At 35.2% G+C, this 5,678-nt stretch overlaps 1 pseudogene; it reads right to left on the bottom strand.

Moving 5' to 3' along the window:
• Positions 1-1,051: 1,051 nt before the first annotated feature.
• LOC133229247 (alpha-enolase-like) lies at positions 1,052-2,868 on the bottom strand (annotated as a pseudogene).
• Positions 2,869-5,678: the final 2,810 nt, after the last annotated feature.

The raw sequence follows: 5,678 nt of genomic DNA, 5'->3' as shown, positions 1-5,678 counted from the left end.
TAAATGCGACATTATATAACCATGAAAATAAATGAACTAAAGTAAATAAAGTAAATAAAACCACTCAAAAGTGGGGATGGGTCACACAAACATTATGTCAAGTAACTGAATTCAGATCCAGATGAGTCCATGCTATATAACTCTAGGAAGATAAAGTACAAAGTGGCCAAAACTATTGCATTGTGTTAGAGTTCAGGATAATGTTTATTTTAGGGAAAGAAATAGGGAGTTGGGATTGGAAGAGGCATGCAAGGGACTTCTTGATAGCTGGAAAAGTCCTGTTCTTGATCTATTTGTGATTACAGATGCATTTGTGAGAAAATCCTTAAGTCGTACTTCTTTCTGTTTGATATACATTACTGTATGCTGTAACTCACAATAAAAAAATAAAAAGAACAAAAATTAAGATCTCACAGTGGTGCATGCAAATAAAAATATCTCAAAACATAATTAAACTTTTCTAAGTACTTTGTAAAAATTGCTTAATTTGAATGTTTCTTTGCTCACCAAAAAGAATATATTATAATGTTATAAGAGTAAAATAAAGGGATATAAATTTTTCCTCATATGTTAACTTTATTAATTAATTGTTCTTTCTGATACATTAATTTCTTTTTACTGGTCACTGAGGCAACCACTCCATTCTGAAGGATATCGGCCCTGGGATTTCTTTGGAAGGAATGATGCTAAAGCTGAAACTCCAGTGCTTTGGCCACCTCATGCGAAGAGTTGACTCATTGGAAAAGACTCTGATGCTGGGAGGGATTAGGGGCAGGAGGAGAAGGGGACGACAGAGGATGAAATGGCTGGATGGCATCACTGACTTGATGGACATGAGTTTGAGTGAACTCCAGGAGCTGGTGATGGACAGGGAGGCCTGGCGTGCTGCGATTCATGCGGTCGCAAAGAGTCGGACATGACTGAGTGACTGAACTGAACTGAACTGAGGCCTTTTTATTTTACACATAAAACCACTAAGTATGGTATTGCCTGTGGACACCTCAGAAATTATACTATAGATACTCATGACTCCAAATAGTTGGTGGGAAGAGAGATGAGAAAAACAATGACTTGGGTCAATGACATGATTATAGAACTAAAGTTTCCAACAGGGTGTCAGATGGTCAACTTGGCTTCTGAAGCAGTTCTAAGGATGCAGTGAGAGGACAATAGAGGAATAATAGAAGGAGTTAACTATCAGGAGCCCCTGCAAGTATCAAGGGAGACCTTGAACTATCTATACAAACATCAAGAACAACATTCTAACCAGCCAACTAGTGACTCAAAGACTTAGGTGTTCCCTTTCCCCAAGCTAATTTGGCTTATCTGAAGCTCTTGCTAGCAAATTTAACCTTGCTGCCCACTTCTTCAGCAGTTATGAGGATCTGGTTGTACTTGGTCAAGCACTGGGACAGGCAAGGTATATCAGTCTTGAGCTGCCCAGTGCAGGTCTCTACCATGAGGTTGGCAATGCGTATACCTTCAGTTTCCCCAGAGTTATAAGATACCATGACACCCCACCTATTGGACTGGTCCGGCTTGCACACCCAAAGAGAACTGGCTATGAGCTGATCTGGTACACTGTGAGCAGGAGGTAGTTGCATGAGTTTTCAACCACAGCCTTCGAAATCTGCTTTAGGGTGGTCACTGAGAGATCATTCCCCACCACCTGGATTCCTGTCCTAGCAGTGAACTTCTGCCAATTTTCCCAATCATTTGGGTTAAAAAGGTCTTTGATAGACACCACTGGGTAGTTCTTGATGAAGGACTTATAAGGGTCTGACATTTGGTCAGGTGGGCGTACCTGCTGAGACCACTGGGAGACTTGACATCCAGATCATACTTCCCTGACCTGAAGAACTGAGAGGTGGTCAAGTCCATGCCAATGACAACCTTATGGGTATACCAGCTGTCCTGACCTCATTCTTCAGCAATTCTAGGGCTTCTTTATTCCTCAGGAGAAAATTTCCCTTCACCCCCACATTGGTGGCATCTTTCCCATATTTCTTTTTGATGATATTCTTCAGGTTGTTGTAAAACTCTGCTCCAATGTGCATGGCTTCCCTGAAGTTTGTTCCACCAAAGAAGAGGATCAGAAACTCCTGCGTGGCCAACTTGTTTCCAGTATGAGACCTACCACTGATCACACTGAAAGCTGGAACTGACAGGATGACTTTCAAATTGTCAGCATGTCAGCAATGTGGAGGTACAGGACACCCCTTCTCAAAATCCTAGCCTTACAGATGGCCAGTGTCCCTCCCCAAATTAAGTAGGCACTCCTCAATAGTATAGGCCAAGAGAATTATCTAAAGGAATTTTATAAAGTGAATAGAACAAATTTGTATTTAGTCCAATAAGTAAAACACAAGTCACAATTTTGAGTACAACAAGTATTTGAAGATTTTATGTTCAAACTTAATTGCTCACATGATAATATTTATTAAAGGTGAATAAAAATCACCTTAATTAAAGATTATATGTATTTATATATAATTTCCAGAGTCAATATTCTAGTTTATCTAAATACAAACTTCTTTATTCTTAATGAGTCTTTCCAATGTTTTGCATATGTTCAAGTTATCATGGGTGAAATTAGTAGTGGCTAAACTAAAAGGGAATTTAAAATTTTCAGCCTACTCCAAGAGGAAAAAGAAAGATGGTGAATTCTGTTTTGTTTCAGAAAAATGAACCATCCCTCTAAGGGAACTAATTTGGAACCAAGGAAAAAGAAACTCACACAACAAAGAGAATCCATTTTAATTATCTATGTGAAAGTAAAAATTATTTGTATAGGAACAGCAAACTCATAGATTGCATAACATACTATGACATAAACTTTATGGTGAACTCTATTTCAGTATCACCCATATCCATATTTATTTTATTTTACACTTTACTTGCCTTTATTTATATTCAACATAATGTCCCTATTATTCTTGCTTGGCTTCTCATTTTACTATAAAATAAAAAGTGTGCTAGACAAAATAAGGTAATATAAAGAAACGGAACTCCAGATTGCTAACTCTATTCAAGAAATCCCACTCATTTTAACCCAAAGTTCTGAATTAAATCATTGATTATATTCTCCCATCTTATACATGAACTACAATGCTAATCAAACAGCATAAATACCACAGATTTTTTTAAAATACCAGATATCTTATAAAATAAACTTCATTGGAAGGTGTATATTATTTTTGAAAGCTTTATTTACTTTGTCAAAAACATACTCCTTGTTTATATGTTTGACATCAACTGGATAATATTGAGATCATTTCTTTAGCTATTGAACATGAGGAAAAAAAACAGTTTCTGAACACTATCAACGATGCCAATATTATAATTTACAAAGTTTCCTCATATAATCTTTGTTACAAGATAGATGAGATAATCAGTACCAACCACAGACTTCAAAAGGTTAAGGATTAAGAACACATAGCTACATAAAGAACACTTAAAATCTATAGTTTTTGACAAACTAAATCACAAGAGAAAATATTTGCAAATGATGTGACAGACAAGGGGTTAATATCTATAATACACAAACAGCTAATTCAATTAAATATCAAAAAAAAAAAAAACACGCAAACTAATAAAAAATGGACAGAAGACATAGACATTTTTCCAAAAAGGACATGTAGATGGCTAACAAGGATGAGATGCTCAATATCATTAATTATTACAGAAATGCATATCTAAACTATAATGAGGTATCATTTCACACCATTCAGAGTGGCTATCATCAAAAAGTCTACAAATAACAAATACTAGGGAGTGTCTTGAGAAAAGAGAACTGTTCTACACTGTTGGCAGGAGTGTGTGGAAAACAGTTTGGAGGTTCCTTAAAAAGCTAAAAATGGAGCCACCATATGATCCAGCAATCTTATTCCTGGTTATATATCCAGAAAAAAAAAGCCCAATTCAAAAGGATACTTGCACCCTGAGTTTAGTGCAGCACTATTTACAATAGCCAAGAAATGGGAATAATCAAGTAGCCATCAATAAATAAATGGTTTTAAAGTGTGGAATGGAATATTACTCAGCCATAAAAAAAGAATGAAATATTATTATCTGCAGCAAAATGGATGGACTTGGACTATAACGCTTAGTGAAATAAGTCAGATAAAGACAAATACTCCATGATATTACTTATATGTAGAATCTAAGAAATAACACAAATGAATCTATAGACAAAACAGAAACAGACTCATAGACATAGAAAACAAACTTATGGTTAGCAAAGAGGAGAGAGGAGAAGGGAGGAATGAATTAGGAGTATGATGTTAATAGATATAAACTACTATATATAGATAAGCAATAAAAATTTACAATATGGCACAGTAAACTATATTCAATATCTTGAAAAATAACCTATAATGGAATATAATCTGAAGAAAATAACTGAATCACTTTGATGTACACTTGAAACTAAGGCAATGTCAAAAATCAGCTATACTTCAATTTAAAAAAATCTTTCTGTAGTAGAACATACAGTAACTTAATTATATTCTGGACTTGTATACAATTGAGTTATTGAAATATACTTTGAATTTTTTATAGTTTCTGATAGGGAAATATGAGCCTAAATATTGGTTTGTGTTTCTTAATTGCCACACATTCACCTAAATGAAACAAATCTCTAATTGAGAAGCAACTTACTAAGAAACAATTTTGATAAAAGAAATCAGGTTCCCCCACTAATTACCTTTAAATCTTATAGGACAGTGATCAAGAAAATGACTCTTACAAGAGATAACCATAATGCTGAAGAAGCACAGGCTTTGCATATGAAGTGATCTGTGTATGAGGGTCAAGGATAATCAGACTAGATTATTTTATCTATTATCTATCTGTAAATTCTAAATGTTAATAGCTATTCAAAGCTTAAAATAGAACCTGCTATTGGGCTTCCCCTGTGGCTCAAAGGGTGAAGAATCTGCCTGCAACACTGGAGACACAGGTGATGCGGGTTCGATCTCTGGGTCAGGAAGGTCCCCTGGAGAAGGGAATGATAACCCACTACAACATTCTTGCCTGTAAAATCCCATGGATCTTAGAGAGGAGCCTGGTGGGCTACAGTCTATGGGTCTCAATAAGTTGGACACGACTCAGTACACACAAAGCACAACATAAATCAGACAAGATGTCTAACATTATAACATCAGTGTTACAAAATGCTTATAAGGATCCCATTGGAGCAATATTTCCCAGTGTCTTCTGATAATCAGGAACAACCCTCATTATATCACTCACATTAGAATCACTTAAAAAAATCTGTAATATTTTATATTAGTCCATGTGTTTTCAAAATGTTTACACAGAATCTCCCTCACTTAAAGGAATATCAATCCTCAACCCCTTACAACTCATTTCAGTACCAAGTAGAGAAAAGGAATATTGATTTAGTAGAAGAAATGAAAAAGTAAATGAATGAATGAATAAATAAATATCAAGAAGTGGTTGTTAGTATAAAACTACCTGTATGTAATTAAAATTTCAACAATTGTGAGCTTCATTTACTTTGTTTTTAATTTATTGGAGATTTTTAGGAAATAAATTTCTAGATAAAGTTAGTGGTGTATGAAATAAAATGCTTAGGAAGTAGATATAAATGTGCTATCACATTACATGTTGTTGTTGAGTCCCTAAGTTGTGCCCGACTCCTTCTGACCCCATGG

This window comes from Bos javanicus, chromosome 17, assembly GCF_032452875.1.
Source record: "Bos javanicus breed banteng chromosome 17, ARS-OSU_banteng_1.0, whole genome shotgun sequence".
In the NCBI taxonomy this organism is placed as follows: domain Eukaryota; kingdom Metazoa; phylum Chordata; class Mammalia; order Artiodactyla; family Bovidae; genus Bos; species Bos javanicus.
Note: the sequence above shows the minus strand (reverse complement) of the source record. Positions and strands in the feature narration are given on the sequence as shown.